This window comes from Schistocerca serialis, chromosome 1, assembly GCF_023864345.2.
Source record: "Schistocerca serialis cubense isolate TAMUIC-IGC-003099 chromosome 1, iqSchSeri2.2, whole genome shotgun sequence".
NCBI lineage: Eukaryota > Metazoa > Arthropoda > Insecta > Orthoptera > Acrididae > Schistocerca > Schistocerca serialis.
The window spans coordinates 486764210-486783000 of NC_064638.1; positions in this window are offsets into that span (position 1 = coordinate 486764210).

Genomic DNA, 18791 nt, shown 5'->3' on the forward strand with positions numbered 1-18791 from the left:
TTGTGACATATGGTTATCAAGGGTACACGAGTGGTCCTTCAGCTCTGAAAGCCCATATCGACAATGTTTCTGTAAATGGTTCACACGCTGACACTTGTTGGTGGCCCAACACTGAATTCTGCAGCAATTTGCAGAAGGGTTGCACTTCTGTCGCATTGAACAATTTTCTTCCGTCGTCGTTGGTTCTGTTCTTACAGAAATTTTTCTGGCTGCAGCAATGTCGGAGATTTGATGTTTTACCGCCTGCCTGGTACACTTGTGAAATGGCGGTACGGGAAAATCTCCATTTCATCGCTCCCTCGGTGATGCTGTGTCCCATCGCTCGTGCGCCGCCTATAACACTACGTTAAAACTCACTCAAATCTTGACAACCTGCCATTGTAGCAGCAGTAACCGATCTAACAACTGCACCAGAAATTTGTTGTCTTATATGCGTTACCGACCGCAGCGCCGTATTCTGCCTGTTTACGTATCTCTGTATTTGAATACCCATGCCTCTACCAGTTTCTTTGGCACCTAAGTGTGTGTGTGTGTGTGTGTGTGTGTGTGTGTGTGTGTGTGTGTAAAATGCACTGGGAATAATGATTAATGTCCATCAAAATAAAAATTGAGTACATAACGCTATTTTATGTGTTAAAGGAAGTACTATAATGTGGAAAGGCTTAAAGAAAGTTGAAGGTGCTCGAAAATCTGTAATAAAGTTTTGATGTACTTGAGAAAGACGATTAAGATCCACTCAATGCTGAGAAAGAACGATGAAGACGTAATCTTCAAGAAACGGCTTTGCAACAGTACTTGCCAGTCACTCACACACTGTACACAAAATTAGAACTGTTACATTATTTAGTAATAAAGCAAAGACTGATATAAAAATGTATCACATTGGGTATCCCAAGGGGATAGTAAGTAAAAAGAGATAAAGTTTGGTAAGTTGGGCAACATTGTACATAAAATTATTTCTGAAGTGAAATGTAGGCATCAGGTATGTTACAGAATAAATGTGAAATTCCAGTCCTGTGCAGAATACAAGAACAAGGAAAAGAAATGTGTTGGGGCGTACTTCTAAGTCTTCAAATCACATTAGAGGTGATGATTGCAAATGCTTACAAATGAGATGTTTTCAGTATGTTCCATTAATAGAAAGGAATAGATTAATGAAGGAATTCAGTCAAATGGCTTCCTGTGCTACACACAATTGTCTGGATTCAGCTCATAAGTGTAAAACCTGTGATAAAAGAAGATCTGTGAGGTGCATGTGAATAGATATGAACAAACACTGGATGTTCAGGTATGTCAGCTAGTACTTTTGGCATCACCAGCAGATGTTCTATCACTCTTAAAAAGTCATTGGCTACTACAAGGCAATCACATGTGCAGACTAGAGGAAAACATAACACTAGATCAAATAAACTTAAAGTAGGAACCGTATCTAAAGTGGATCAACATAAACATGTACAATCACTGAAAAGCCACAGATCTAATTGTAGTATTCACGATAGCAAATGATTGTATTTACCAGAACTACTTTACATTAGAAAGTTACACCTGTTATACCCATAGAAAAATTCTTCAAATCTTGTGTCATACCAACATCATCATCTTATTTTTGTGTCTACCTACAACACAAATTTGGATACCCCAGAACTAACACATGTCCAGTGTGTGACAACTTAAGAGTAGACTGATCTAAACTGATTTACAGATTACAGCGCCACCCTGTTGTGAACTGTTTATATTATGTTTATTGAGGTTATGTTCTATGGGATCATACTTCGTTTTACACAGAAAAAACGGTGATTGCCTTGGCTGCTTTACAGAAAACAAGGCAAAAAAGACCCGAGAGGAAGCTTTGGGCAAAGAAATGGCTAATGCAAGCAAAGAATTTACCTACTTTCTGTCACTTGAAAAGCAGGGAGCCTATGATTTTCGTAATTATTTAAGAATAAATGACTCTTGTAGTTCAGAGCTGCTGAACATCATGAAACAATTCTTAACGAAAATGTATAGTTATGAAAGAGGCTATAAGCTGCGATGACAGGCCGTTAGCTACCATTTGTAGCCAGTGGCTAAAATTAAGAGGACCTCAAATTCATGGCTGTTGTATCCCACAATTACTAACTAAAATGATTCTTGAGACCTGTGAAGTGATTCATACTTGACTTAGGAAATACATACTGATAGAGTAAAATGAATAAAACAGAAGACTTTCATGTAAACGTTATTAATTTATTTATATATTAGCATAAAAGATGACCTGTGAGTTCAAGAAACTAATTTCAGCTTTGAAGAAGAAACACTACACACGGATGTGGCGCATATCATTCAATAAATACAACAACAGATACATATGAGATGAAGCATTTAGCTTGAAGTGTTTGAAGTACACAAAAATATCTTACCTTTTGTTCTTCATAGCGGAAGGCTTGGATATGGACTGGACTTTTTATAGCGCTTGTAACTCATTTTATGAACTAACGTCCATTGAATGTCAATATTTCGGTTTTTAGATATCATCAACAATAAGTATTGGAAATAAAATCTTAAAACAGAAATACAGAATGTCAATAGACTTTTGTTCTTTCTATATGCCACCTGAAACCATTACAAATCTTTAAAAAATGAAAAAAAGTGCTTCAATTCTTGCATCGATATTGCTATACTCCTCACATGACACGTCACATAAACTTCTGTAATCATTACATTTCTTCAGAAACTCTCTCCTTAAAATCTCGCTTTCCTCTCATCCTGTCACATGTATTAGAACAGTATTTAATCTTGTGTGCAGTGACAAAACTCGAAATGTCGGGCGGTTTACACGGCAGCGCTGTAAATGGCACTGTTTGATGGCTGGAGTGGTGAGGGGTTGGCTATTGGGTGGCCCTATCCGCACAACATCCCGACAGGGAAATTTCGTCGGTCGGTCGGTAGGCAAATCATTTGGTGCTTGTTTTTTACCCAACGAGTTTGCGTTCTACTTTCTTGCGCGATGTCGCTTCCCCCACCATCGGCTATGAGCTTCAGTAACCGCCGATACGTGGATCTGCTCTCATTTTGATCTGGGTCGTTCGAGAATACACATCTGGACTGTTTGTTTATGTACATGGAAACATAGCGTCATGTGAGAGTAATGGGCTTAGTCTTCAACCAAGTAAATAAACATTTTCTAAAGTGGCAAAATGTTCTTAAACAGTGTGATACGAACAACTTACTGGCATTCAGCAATTCTTTATTATTATTTATTTTTAACAGAGTAACACAGAATTATTTGAAGTGGCGAAATGCATTAAAAGGTATTTTACCGAACAGTGTGAACTTGCTGAGACTCACATTATTGCAGAACTCTTTCAAAGCGTTTGAAATGTTGCGTGTGTCAGTTGAGAAATAAATAACGTAAGAATGATGTTTATACACCAGTGTCTCTTTAAAAAAATCGTTTAAATGGCTCTGAGCACTATGCGGCTTAACTTCTGAGGTCATCAGTCGCCTAGAACTTAGAACTAATAAAACCTAACTAACCTAAGGACATCATACACATCCATGCCTGAGGCAGGATTCTAACCTGCGACCGTAGCGGTCGCTCAGTTCCAGACTGTAGCGCATAGAACCGCAGGGCCACTCCGGCCGGCTGTCTCTATAATTATTTTTTTGCGAGCTCTTGTTATCTCTGTTTTATATATGCCATAACTCCTGGTTAGTATGAGGCGAGTGCATCTGTAATATGCCTGACAGAGGAATGAGTAAACACCCCCCCCCCCCCTCCTCGCACACCTCACACAACTCCTCTAAATGCGATGGTATGTCATTCTTTCTCCACTGGCTGTTGTGTTGTCCTCACCATCATCAAAGCGCAAGTCGCCCAATGTGGCGTCACCTGAAATAAGACTTGCACTCAGCGGTCTTATTTCCCTGGATGGGACCTCCCAGTTATCAGTGCTACATGATCACTTCATTTTCTTTCTCCTCTCCTCGCTTCCCCTTCATACAAAGCATCTTCTTTCCGAACAAACAGAAAACAGACTATGTGTCGACAATAGTATCGATTATTAAATGAACACTTCTCGTGATCTGTCTGTCATGAAACTTGAACTATCAGTAGCACTTCACGGGATTAATATTCACAACACTGATTACTGACGAAATATACTGGAGAAACAGGCGGTCAATAAGGCCGCTGGGAGCATTTAAAAAATGTTGCTATAATACGGGAGATGCCAGGTAATACGAGAGAGTTGGTCACCCTAGCCTCCGTCAACCAAGGAAGAGCGAAAAAGTTAACCAATTACTTTGTTTCGCCAGAAGGGAAAGTAGAATGACAACAGACACGTCTTTAAATTTTAGCTGGTTTTTAATTGTAGTGCAAACATAAATGTATTATGTTTGTAATAAATAATGTTCATAAAATCGAAGAGTAACTAAAAGGCGATTTCTTGGTGATCTAGCTTGTAGCACTTTTGTATCCTGTCTTCAAATGTATTACTTGTGTAATAAAAGTAATAATGTCAAAGAATAAATAAAAGATGATATCTTGGTGATACAGTATGTGGCACTTTTGTATCCTGGTTTCGAATATTTTATTGTACAATAGATAAGAGATTTTAGAAAATCCAAAACAATTTTTTTTTTCTTTAGCTTTCTGATTTTCGACACGATTTTTCTTCAGCTGCGCTGGTTTTTAGTACATCAGTTTCCGATCTCAACACATGTGTCTAATGCAGTGGTGGTCAAACAGCAGCGCATGGGCCGCATGAGGCCCAAATCAAGTGTTCATGTAGCCCTAGGTTCTCAGCTGTGTTTTGTAATAATATGCATCTAGTAAGTAACAGCAGATTCCAAAAACGTCTACGAACGTTAGGAGATTCTTAAGTTTGTATTTTTCTTGCTCAGTAACAAACAAAAAAGTCGGCAAAGACAGTAATATTTTAAGATATGCTTAGTTTTAATTGACATTGGAGAATAAGTGATAATTAGTGCAGCAGTTGTGGGGTTAATGGTAGTGGGATGGGAAATATTTTATTGTTTGTACTCCAGTGCTGACAACTGATGACTATGCACAACTTTCACCAGTCAGCTGCTGTGGAATAGATTTCAAACTGAAGTAATGCGCATTATAGAGGCAGCCATCTTCAAATATGATACATACTTGTAGTAAGCAATATCAAATCAAAGGTTGTTGTAATACAAGGCTGTGAGTAGAAGAAATAATAAAAATGGCAATCAAAACATTTGGTAAACATTTGTGAGCATGTATCAGATAGCAATTACTGTTATTAATTAACTCAAATTGCAACTACTGTTATTGATTCAAATAACACACTAATTTATGTAGGTTAGAAATTGATAGTAAGACCGGTATTCGATGGTGGGGCAAAGCAATCAAGTTGGGAAACATGGTCATTGCATAGTTTTTTGCTATGAACAGTGGTGCTGCCTGCCGAGAAGTGGTCAGATTACCTCTAATACACATTGTCGCTTTTGTCAATAAGATTCACTGAGGAACTTTGTCCTGTTATTTTTTAGTAAGAACTTTTTTGAGTGTTAGTTGTCTGATGTATGGTAAGTTACTTATATTATTCTTGTTACCTTACTAGTATGGAGAGTACTAATTTTTTTATGATAATAATGTTTGAACGACGTCTTTTCGTCTACATATGTAGTTCTTTGTTGTTTCTTTCAGTCTGATAATTTCTTCTGTGGATCATTAATGCCGATATGGCCTCTAATCGGGAAAAGTAGCCAAGTTAAAATAATAAAAGTTATTCCCTATGTCATGCATAATACTACAGAGCTGATTGACTTCTAATACCTTTTATATACAAAGCTACTATTGGAGTTAATAGAGTAACATTATTTACAGCCATCTTTATTAAGTTATATTTGGTGTAGTACAAAAGTCTGATTGAAAACGATCTGTTGCAGGTATGTGATATCCCTTCAGATAGTACAGTAGGTGAACATGACTAGAAACGTGCCCAGAAATCAGAAAAACTGACATGGGATCCTGTTGCAATGGCACTAGCCACATTACCCAACTAGGTATGGAAAACTGGCCCTTATATAAGCCTTCAGAAAAATGAATGTAGTTTCTATATATCTGCAGCCCAAGATGCCACAATGTAAATGTTAGCTCTTTACCAAAAGAATTTTGATGACCACTAGTCTAGTGGAAAAACTTCTGCAAGTACTATCACAAAGTTACCGAAATTAATGTGCCTGAGCGATTTGCAGATGTAAACTTGCGCACGTTTTTGTTCTAATCCAGGCACAGCTCACAATTAAAGGCACTGAGGCGAAGCAGCCTTAAGATATATATATATTACAGATCTTTAACTTCGCACATATCACACTGATTTAATTAATTGCAGTCAGCATTTTTGGAACTGTTGATATGTGTCATCAAGCGACATTTTTCGAAAAGATAGTAGCTAGTCTTAAGGCTGGACCCTGAAATGCCATTTACCTCTATGTAGCAGAGGTTTGGGGGGCGTGACTTCCACAGGCTACAGCTCTTATGGGTGTTGCAAAGGCTCTTCTGTTTCAGCCTAAAGGTCTACCAAACTGCATACTGTTTTCACATCTACGGCAATACTCCATAACCCAGATTATAGCAAATGGTGGACGGTAAACTGTCCCACTATTAACATTTCCTTTCCAGTTCAGCTTGCAAAGAGAACGAGGGAAGAAAGACAGTCTTCATGCCACTGCATGAGCTCTAATTTCTTGTATCTTATCTTCGTCATCCTTATGCATAATGTATGTTGGAGGCAACAGAATCGTTGCACAGTCAGCTAAAAATGCCAGTTCTCTAAATTCTCTCAATAGTTTTCCTCAAAAAGAACATTTCCTTCCCTCCAGGTATACCCACTTGGGTTTCTGAAGTGTCTTGATACCAGTTGCGTGTTGTTCGAATCTACAAGTAACAAATCTAGGAGCCCACCTCTCAATTGCTTTGATGGCTTCCTTTAATCCGACTCAGTATGGATCCCAAACACTGGAGCAATATTCAAGAATAGGTCGCCCTAGTGTCCTATGTGTGATCTCCTTTACAGGTGAACCACACTTTCCTAGAATTCTTCCCATAAACTAAAGTCGACCATTTGCCTTTCCTACTACAGTTCTCTCATGACTTAATTGACTTAATTCGTTTGGCCCCTAAGGGGCATAGGGCATCCAGGAGAACTGGCCATCCATCTCTATCTTTAGCCATTTGCTCAATTCTGCTCAGGTCTTGCCCACTCTTTTTACTTCCACTTCAACTGTCCTCTTCCATGTGCCCCTGGGTCTTCCTCTCCTCCTTGTTCCCTGAGGATTCCATTCCAATGATTTTTTTCTCAATGTCTCCATCTGGTTTTCTCAATGTGTGCCCCAACCACCCCCACTTTCTCTCTTGTATCTGGTCTTCTATAGGTATCTGATTTGTTATTCGCCAGAGCTCCTCATTACATTTTTTTTTGGCCACCAGATATTCAGACGCATCAGAGACATCTATTTATGAAGCTTTGTAGCTGGGATGTTATTTTTTATCCATTTTCCAGCTTTCACTGGCATACAGGACAACCTTCACATTTCTATTAAACATACGGATTTTTGTTTTGTTACTTGATATTTCTATTTTCCCATATTGGATACAATTGTATGAAGGCAGCATTTGCCTTTTTAATGCGGTTTTTCACGTCATCTCCAGCTCCACCATCTACCGTCACTATACTACCCAGGTACAGGAATGAGTTGACAGCCTCCACCCGCTGCTCTCCTATTAACAGTGGCAACTCTACGTTCCCTGAATTTACTCTCATTCCCTTTGTTTTGCTTATATTGCTTGCAGTCTCTGCTGCTTCTTTCAGCAAGTTTAATTTAGCTTGTATATCAGTCAGCCTTTGAGCTAATAAAACTATATCATCTGCAAAATCCAAATCCTCCAGACGTTCATGAATTCCTCGTCTCCTGCCTGCTGTGACTCTTCTAATAACTGAGTCTAGAACAAGTAGAAATAGTGTTGGTGATAAAATGCAACCCTGCCGGACTCCAGTGGTTACTTTTATGGGCTCTGTCATGTTTCCCTTGTGGAGAAGACAACATCTGTAGCCATCATATAGATCTTTTACGATGTTTAAGATCTGTGGAATACCATTCTTTTGCAACACCTGTCAGAGCACTTTATGTTTCGTGGAATCGAAGGCCTTTTGAAAATCAATGAATGCCAGGTACATGGTTGCTTGGAATTCTTTGATAATAAATGAAAAGCACCAGTTTGCTTTTGTTCTACAATATTACTTTTATTGCTAACCGGTTTTCGGCTTACAAGGCCATCTTCAGAGTATTATCACCAAAGAAGTTAAATGTTAGCAGTTGTCAATGTAAATACAGAATTGACAACTGTCTCTTCTTTTTTAATTGGTTGTGTATCACTCTCCATGTTTCATACCTCTTGATGCAGCCATGTCTAGTACTAATTTTATCTTACTTTATTAGTTTTGTTTATTAATAGAAACTGTTATGTAGGCATGCTATTCCTATTTTGTGCTAAAGGTTTTCCTGTCAACTCCATTGTTATTTATGTACTGTTCATTTTTTACTATTTCATTGCAAAGATGTTACTTACTGTATGTTTCTACTTCACTCTAGATGTGTTAATTCTCTTCCAATGTTGTCTGCTAACATTTAACTTCTTTGGTGATAATACTCAGTAAATGTCTGAAGATGGCCTTGTAAGCCGAAAACCGGTTAGCAATAAAAGTAATATTGTAGAACAAAAGCAAACTGGTGCTTTTCATTTATTATTATAATGTTGTACTACCAAGAACCGACGGAAGATTCTGTTAATATGGAATTCTTTGCTTTGCTCTAAAACGATCGTAAGAGTGTTAATAAGACCAACACAACTGCGTTGTGCCGGTTCTTTATGCAGCCGATTTTCAAGAGATTCTTTAATTCTATATAAAATAATTCTGGTGAGAATCTTGCTGGGCACCAACAACAGTGTAAAACCATGGCAGTTGTTACAGTCTGACAATTTTTCCTTGTTTGTGAGCTTAACCACCAAACCGTTTTTCCACTCCTTTGGAGATTGCTCTTCAAGCCAAATATGCTTCAGTAAGAGATGGAGCATTTTAACAGTACTTTCAATATTGGCTTTTAAGAGCTCCGGTGCTATGTTGCCTAGGCCTGGAGCCTTTGCGCTCTTTAGGGTTTTCAAATCAATCTTCATTTCGTCCATTATTGGGCACTGCACATTTATATCTTGATCTCCTTCGACTTCCTCTGGATCATCTCTTAGCTGTTCCTCTTGGTTGCCTTCATAATTTAAGAGTTCCTTGAAGTGTTCCTCCCATCTCTGTAGCCACTCCTGTTGACTTGTGAGCATAACTCCATCTGTGTTCTTAACTGGTCCTTCATGTTTCAATTTCTTCATTAACAACCATTTGGTTATATTGAAGAGCTCTTTCATATTTTCTTGTCTTGCTGCCTCTTCCGCTAACTTTGCTTGCTCAACTATCCATTTCCTTATATCTCGACATAGCCATATTTTCACTTTTTTGTTCGCCTCCATGTATTCTTTATGCACTTCTGCGCTCTTGTCTTACAAAGATTTAAGTTTTAGTTCTTTCCTGTGGCTGATTTCATTCCATGTAGCATAGTAGATCCATTCCTTCCTTTGACGTGCCTTAAATCCTAAGATTTTTTCCTCCCACATCTAAATAACTGTCCCCGATTTTATTCCGACCTGTTTCAATATCTTCTTCCACAAAGTTTTCTTCAGAGAGGACCTGGAATCTGTTTTGTAGTTCAAGGGCAAATGTTTCTTTGATCTGTTGGTCTTTTAACCTTGCCACATCTATTTTCTTGCTCCATTATCTTCAGTCTGAATTTCGCCCAAACTAGGTGGTGATCACTTCCAACATCTGCTCCTCTTCTATTTCTGACATCTAATAGAGAGTGTCGAAGCTTGCGGCTTATGGCTATGTGGTCTATTCGATTTTCAGTATTGTGGTCTCAAGAAACACACGTTATCTTATGGCAGCTATGATGTGGAAACAATGTGCCTCCAATGACTAGGTCATGTTCAGCACACATTTCTATCAAGAGTTCACCATTTACATTTCTGATCCCCATGCCATGCATACCTATGATACTTTTCAGTCCTTCATTTTCTAAACCAACCTTTGCGTTTAGGTCACTAATTAAAATTTTTATGTCACTAGAATTTATTTGTCTAAGGGGTCCATTAAGCTCTGTATAAAATGCCTCTCTTAATTTTCCTTTAGCTATTTCAGTAGGTGCATAACATTGAATTACAGTGACATATCTCACATTTGCTTTAACGTGTGCAGCTATTATCCGTTCTGAGACTGGTTTCCACTCCAATAAGCTCCTCTTGCTACTTTTAGATAGTAAGAGCCCTACAACATTCCTATGCTTCACGTCCTGATCTGTCTGACCCGCATACAGCAGCACTCCACCATTTTGCATTTCGAATTACCCAGATTCTGGCCCCCTTATTTCGCTCAGTCCCAATACATCTAGTCGATAGTTCTCCATCTCTTTTTCGACTTGTCTTAGCCTTTCTGCCTCTCTCAACGTCCTTACATTTCAAAAACCAATATGAGTTTTCCTTTTCAGGCCAAAGGTCATATTCTTTAGATCCATCCAGCTGTTTCTCCTTTTAGTTTCTGTGATGTGTTTTTTAATGGTTCGGGTTATCAGCTCACAGCCCCTGAGTGTCTTGGTGGGCCTGTCACCTCATGGCCTGGACGCCTGATAAGATTTTATTTCAGAGCCTTAGCCGTTAGTTAGCTTGTCTTCATTGCAACTACCCTATCCATCCCTTCGCAGTAAGGCCTATGTGCATCACTGTTGTTCTGGTGTCCAAGGATCTTCTGCTGTCCACAAAAAGGGACTGTGCCTGCAGCCACCCAATCACAGAGAGGCAAAGGAAAGGATGGGAGAGGATGGGGCGGGGCAGGGTGGGGCGGGGCAGGGTGGGGCGGGACAGGACACTAGATAGGATATTGTGAGACACTCTTTGTGTGGATCCTCTATGGAGACCTGTCCAGCTTGCAAGGCCCTGCCAGTAGTTAGACTACCGCCAGTATAGCCCTCCATTTCATTGGATCACACAAACCCCCTCGCCCACACGGACAGAGTTTCGTTAAGGCGGGGTCTCCTGAGGGGGCACAATCCTCACATGCTCGTTCCATTTCACATCACTTTCCAACATTACACCCAGATATTATAAACAATGTGACTTTGTCAGGCAGGACACTACTAATGTTGTATCCAAATATTACAGGTTTGTTTTTCCTGCTCATCCACATTAACTTACATTTTTCTACATTTAGTGCTAGCTGCCATTCATCACATCAACTAGAAATTGTGTCTGTATCCCCCTACAGTCGCTCAACTTCGACACCTTACCACACACCACAGTATCTTCAGCAAACAACTGCAGATTGTTGCCCACCCTGTGCACCAAATCATTTATGTATGTAGAGAATAATAGCAGTCCTATCACACTTCCCTGTGGCACTCCTGACGTGGCCCTTGTCTCTAATGAACACTCGCCATCGAGGACATCATACTGGATTCTATAACTTAGTAAGTCTCGAGCCACTCACATATCTGTGAATCTATCCCATATGCTCATACCTTCTTTAAAGGCCTGCAATGGGGCACAGCGCCAACCGCTTTCCAGAAATCTAGAAATAAGATATCTGCCTGTTACCTTAAATTCACAGTTCGCAGTATATTATGTGAGGAAAGGGCAAACTGAATTTCGCATGAATAATGCCGCCTAAAACCGTGCTGATACGTAAATATAAGCTTCTCTGTCTCAAGAAAGTTTATTATATTCGAACTGAGTATATGTTCAAAGATTCTGTAGCAAACCAATTTCAGGGATATGGATTGGTAATTTTGCGTATCCTTTCTTTTGTCCTTGTAATGCAAAAGTGTCACTTGCACTTTTTGCCATTCGCTTGGGAATTTGCACTGGGCTAGAGATTCAAGTAAGGGGCCAATGCCGTAGCGAACTCTTTTGAAACCCGAATTGGAATTACATCTGGACCTGGTGACTTATTTTTAACTCTTTCAGTTGTTTCTCTACGCCAGGGATGGTTATTACTATGTCGTCCATACGACAGTCTGTTTGATGGTCAAACTACAGTATGCTTGGAGGATTCTCATGGGTCAACAATTTCCTGAACGTGAAATTCAAAGCTTTGGCTTTCATTTTGCTATCTTCAACTGTCACACCAGACTGGTCAACAAGTGACTCGATGGAAGTCTTAGACCCACTTAGCGATTTTACATAGGACTGGAATTTTCTCAGGTTCTCTACCAGATCTTTTGCTAAGATATGACAGTGTTAATAATTGTATGCTGTGGGCATAGATGTTTTCAGAGACGCATGAATCTCGGGTAACCTTTGCATATCATCATTTGTGCCTTCTCTTTTGAACGGAGAGTGCAACACCATCTGGTTCCTCAGCATTTCCCGAATCTCGTTATTAAACCATGTGAGTATTTCCCATCCTTAATCCACTTACTACGCACATAATTCGCCAAACCACAACTTACAATCTGCTTAAACTTTGAGCACAATTCTGCTACGTCTAACATACTGGAACTAAGTGATGTCAGTTTGCTCTGTAATTGAAATGCTAACAATTGATTATTTGATCTTTCTAGCAGAAACACTCTCCTAGCCTTCTTGACTGATTTATTACCTTTTGTAACTGTAGTTGCTATAACAACATCATGATCGCTAATCCTCGTTTCTATGCTGACATTGTCGATAAGGTCTGGCCTATTTGTAACTATAAAGTCTCAGATATTTCCACTGTTTACATCAAAAGGGAATGACCAGAGTTACTGAAACTTCACTATCGAATCTATGTCTCTGTATATCTCTATTTTGCTTAATTGCGTCATCAATCAACGTTTAATATTTTATTTTTAGTGTTTTAGACAGTTTGTTGCTTCTGCCATTGGCTATTCTATCCATCATTGGAATAAATTTGAAAAGACTCGCCAGAGTGCATAAGAACACGGTAGCATAAGTCAGCCGCTTCCATCAGCCAGTGCACCAAGTGTCAACTTTGTTTGCGCATTTAATATCACCACCTAGCAACAGATTCATAAATAATTAAAGGAAACAGTGCGCAAAACATATCTTCTGAGCGAAATATGACCCATTACTTTAGTTTCCTTTCTTACTGACTTTGGATAATGTGCATTATTGACAAATTTCTTTATGTGAGTGTATTATGCATAGGCTTAGTGAGTTTAGCGTTCTTGTGATTAACAGAAACATACAACAAGTACGAAAACAATACAATATGAATTCACTGTGCAATTTCTCTGATAAAATTTGGGAACTGCGGTTAGAATGAAAGGAAATGAACTTGGTGCGCACAGACCTAATGCAAAAATGAATCAAGAACAAAATTTGTGTAAATCCGAGCAAGTGTATACACGCGATTTCAAAAGAGCAATGTACAATGCAGCTGAGTAGGTGAGTGCACTTTGTCACTTAAAATGCATATTTTTGCAATACACAAATATAAACACAATCTAACGGAGCAGTCGTGACTCTTCGCCTCGATTTTGTCACCTACTGCGCCAGCTGCCAAACGACGAGTAAGTTAAACTGATGAAATCGGCGGAATCGTGAAGACGAATAGTAGTTGTTTATTTTGTTTGTACAGTGAGATTACAAATGGGAGCGTAGCGTAGCGCAATAGATTGCAGCATCAAAAAGAAGAAGATACCACATCTGTCTTTTTCAAGTTTCCCAAGGACCCTGAGAGGTATATATCATTATGTTACTAAACTGTATCGTCAGGATTCACTTGCAAAATACATGTGTGTTGTTGATTAATGTTTTGTTGTAGGAGGAGACAATGGCTAGTGAATAGCAGACGAGAAGATCTTACGAAAAAAAGACCTTGTTTACCCATATAATAATGTTGAATTTTGTCCGCTACACGTCGAACAAAACCAGTTTATAAATGAAGACAAGAATAAACTCGTGTGGAACGCAGTTAACTACATTGTTTCAGATTCTAAATAAGCCACCTCAACTGACGATGAAGAGGAAACTGCCACAAAGGTTCGACAATCCGTATAAAGCTGTAAAACACTCCTGTGGCGTAGAAGCAGCCAGTTCAACTCTCCATATATCAGTGCCAGATACATCTGAATCGTCGACACCGACCTGCTTTGAACAGGGTTAAATTAAGCGCAGGTGTTCGTGTCTAGAAAAAGCGTGTGGAGTATCAGAATGTGCAGATCGCTAGACTTCGTGCAAAACTGTCACGGGACAAGGAGAGTGCCTATCATTTTAAGTACAGACAGCAGCAAAAACTGTATCATAAGGATCAAGTGAAGAAGGACAAACAAATTTTGAAGACTATAGGATCTTGATATTTAAAAAAAGATGCCCTTGACTTGTTGTTAGTACAGATTAGCATACCATCTGCAAGATGTAAAGACGAAAATAAGGTGTGTGCTCTAAGTTTATTGTATTATAGCACTCAGGCATACAGGTTTTGTCAGACTGTTTTATCTTTCCATCAGTGGGTACATTACAGAGGTATGTGGAAGGCATACAAATAAAATGTGGGATAAGTGACAATATATTCCACCTTTTCAAGCAGAAGGTACAGCATTTCTCTCATACTGATAAAATAGCGCATATGTCATTGGATAAAAAGTCTCTAATGGCAAATTTAACATATGACAACACTTATTACAGTATTATTGGCTTTGAGGACTTCGGGTGTACACACACAGTATATTTCTCCCACTATTTGGCTGTTGCTTGTCGGGCTTACAATAACATAAAGATGAAGGTCGTACTTGTGGCAACAGGCGACAATGACTAAAACACCGTAGGGCTACGGAACGACAAATGGGGTGTCGATCGCTTTTGTATGTAGAGGTACAAGTCTGTGCTTCTTATGTGCAAATCTATGTGTTTATATTCCGTTGATATCAATGTGGTGAGCTGCAGTTCTATCCAACGTCATATGTGTTTCTTCATGAATGTATTGTAACTTGCCACTGGATTCATGCTTTTTACCTCTACTTGCACGTATTCCAGAATCAAATTTTGAAACATCTATGTCTTCTGATATTACACAAACTCTTGGAGGAAAAAAAAATAATTTAAATATTTGGTAAATCATGTAGGAAAGGGATGCAAAACAAACGTAATGCTTACGATGCTTTTAAGTTCTCCTTTCTCGTCACTTGGATCGTCGCTCCAGCTGTCAAACAGTAACAACTGTTACAGCAGAGAGTGTCGCAACTGTTATGTTAGACTGTGGTATAAATATGACAAATACACTGTTCTTTGGATTGCCCATTTCAGCCAATCACAGCACAAGATCCGTGACTTCACATCACTGTTCTTCACGCGAACTAATAAACGCTGGATTTTGAGGCAACAAAACAGTAAACATTTGAAGCTTGGAAACTAAAATACCAAAAACATTCAGCATGCAGCGAAGTGAACATAAACTACTTTTAAGATATCTTCAGAAGGCGTCATTTAGTACGATCTGTTGTGGTAAACTGTAGTGAAATACACTGGTGGATAAATAAGCTACACATAGATTTTTATCTTGGTATTACCTTTTGATGTCGTTTAGAAGTTGATTATGAAACGGAAAGAAGATACAGTATGTAAATGTTTAGCTAGAGTCTAATATTGCCCCCCTCCCCCTCCTGAAATTTTGGTTGTGATGACAGACTGATCTGTACCATAGCCCGAAATCTAGGGTAGTTCCAATCAGCAAATGTTACAGTCTTCTCCAGTATGAAAAGTACAAGTCATGTCTCTTCTAATGCAAATTCCTCAGCGAGCACTTTCTGAAGGTAACTTGCGAAGTTACTTGCTAGCAGACACGCGCCTTAAGAAATTCGAGCCTGTTGAAACCTGGCTTAATATTTCTCAGGTAGAGCAATATACACACATGAAAAAAAGTTTTGCATCACTTCGGTTTCGGAACCTGTACAGAAAACTGAAATAGAGATCAACATAAACATCATTTCTGCCCTTCTTATTGCTCATGAAAACCACACTTTGCATGTTGTACCACCATGCAGCGAGACCTTCAGAGGGGGTGATCCAGATTGCTGTACACACTGGTACTTCTAATACCCAACAGCACGTCCTGTTGCACTGATGCATGCCTGTATTCGTCATGGCATACTATTCACAAGTTCATCAAGGCACTGTTGGTCCAGATTGCCCCACTCCTTAATGGCGATTCGGCGTAGATCCCTCAGAGTGATTGGTGGGTCACGTCGTCCAGAAACAGCACTTTTCAATCTATCCCAGGCATGTTCGATAGGGCTCATGTCTGCAGAACAATCTGGCCACTATAGTCGAGCGATGTCGTTATCCTGAAGGAAGTCATTCACAAGATGTGCATGATGAGGGTGCGAATTGTCCTCCATGAAGACGAATACCTCGCCAATATACTTTCGATATGGTTGCACTATTGGTCGGAGGCTGGCATTCATGTATTGTACAGCTGTTAACGGCGCCTTCCATGACCACCAGCGGTGAATGTCAGCCCCACATAATGCCACCCCAAAACTGCAGAGAACCTCCACCTTGCTGCACTCACTGGACTGGGTGTCTAAGGCGTTCAGCTTGAACAGGTTGCCTCCAAACATGTCTTTGATGATTGTCGGGTTGAAGGCATATGCAACACTCATCGGTGAAGAGAACGTGATGCCAATCCTGAGTGGTCCATTCGACATGTCGCTGGGCCTCACTGTACCGTGCTGCATGGTGCCGTTGTTGCGAAGATGGAGCTCACCATGGACGTCAGGAGTGAAGTTTGAGTCGTAACACGATGTCCTGTGGCTGCACAAAAAGCACTACTCAACATGGTGGCGTTGCTCTCAGGTTTCCTCCGAGTCGTAATGCATTGGTAACGTCCATCTGCTGCAGTAGTAGCCCTTGGGCGGCCTGAGCGAGGCATGTCATCAACAGTTCCTGTCTCTCTGTATGTCCTGCATTTCCGAACAACATCACTTTGGTTCACTCAGAGATGCCTGGACGCTTCCCTTGTTGAGAGCCCTTCCTGGCACAAAGTAACAATGCGGACGCGATCGAACCGTGGTATTGTCAGTCTAGTCATTATTGAACTACAGGTAACATGAGCGGTGTACCTCCTTCCTGGTGGAATGACTGTCGGACCCCTCCCTCCAATAGGCGCTGCTCATGCATGGTTGTCTACATGTTTTGGGGGTTTAGTGACTTCTCTGAACACACAAATGGACTGTGTCTGTGATACAATATCCACAGTCAATGTCTGTCTTCAGGAGTTCTAGAAACTGGGGTGATGCAAAACTTTTTTTGATGTGTGTATTTAAAAGATAGACACGAAGCCCACGCCTAATACAGTAGTACAAGTTTATATGCCAACTATCTCTGTAGATGATGAAGAAATTGATGAAATGTATGATGAGATAAAAGAAATTATTCAGGTAGTGAAGGGAGACGAAAATTTAATAGTCATGGGTGACTGGAATTCGACAGTAGGAAAAGGAAGAGAAGGAAACGTAGTAGGTGAGTATGGATTGGGACTAAGAAATGAAAGAGGAAGCCGTCTGGTAGAATTTTGCGCAGAGCATAAATTAATCATAGCTAACACTTGGTTCAAGAATCATGAAAGAAGGTTGTACACATGGAAGAACCCTGGAGATACTAAAAGGTTTCAGATAGATTATATAATGGTAAGACAGAGATTTAGGAACCAGATTTTAAATTGTAAGACATTTCCAGGGGCAGATGTGGACTCTGACCACAATCTATTGGTTATGAACTGTAGATTAAAACTGAAGAAACTGCAAAAAGGTGGGAATTTAAGGAGATGGGACCTGGATAAACTGAAAGAACTAGAGGTTGTACAGAGTTTCAGGGAGAGCATAAGGGAACAATTGACAGGAATGGGGGAAAGAAATACAGTAGAAGAAGAATGGGTAGCTTTGAGGAATGTAATAGTGAAGGCAGCAGAGGATTAATTAGGTAAAAATACGAGGGCTACTAGAAATGGGTAACAGAAGAGATACTGAATCTAATTGATGAAAGAAGAAAATACAAAAATGCAGTAAGTGAAGCAGGCAAAAAGGAATACAAACGTCTCAAAAATGAGATCGACAGGAAGTGCAAAATGGCTAAGCAGGGATGGACAAATGTAAGGATGTAGAGGCTTATCTCACTAGGGGTAAGATAGATAGTGCCTACAGGAAAATTAAAGAGACCTTTGGAGAAAAAAGAACCACTTGCATGAATACCAAAAGCTCAGATGGAATCCCAGTTCTAAGCAAAGAAGGGAAAGCAGAAAGGTGGAAGGAGTATATAGAGGGTCTATACAGGGGCGATGTTCTTGAGGACAATATTATGAAAATGGAAGAGGAGGTAGATGAAGATGAAATGGGTGATATGATACTGGGTGAAGAGTTTGACAGAGCACTGAAAGACCTAAGTCGAAACAAGGCCCCAGGAGTAGACATCATTCCATTAGAACTACTGACAGCCTTGGGAGAGCCAGGCCTAGCAAAACTCTACCATCTGCTGAGCAAGATGTATGACACAGGCGAAATTCCCTCAGTCTTCAAGGAGAATATAGTAATTCCAATCCCAAAGAAAGTAGGTGTTGACAGATGTTAAAATTACCGAACTATCAGTTTAATAAGTCACAGCTGCAAAATACTAATGCGAATTCTTTACAGACGAATGGAAAAACTGGTAGAAGCTGACCTCGGGGAAGATC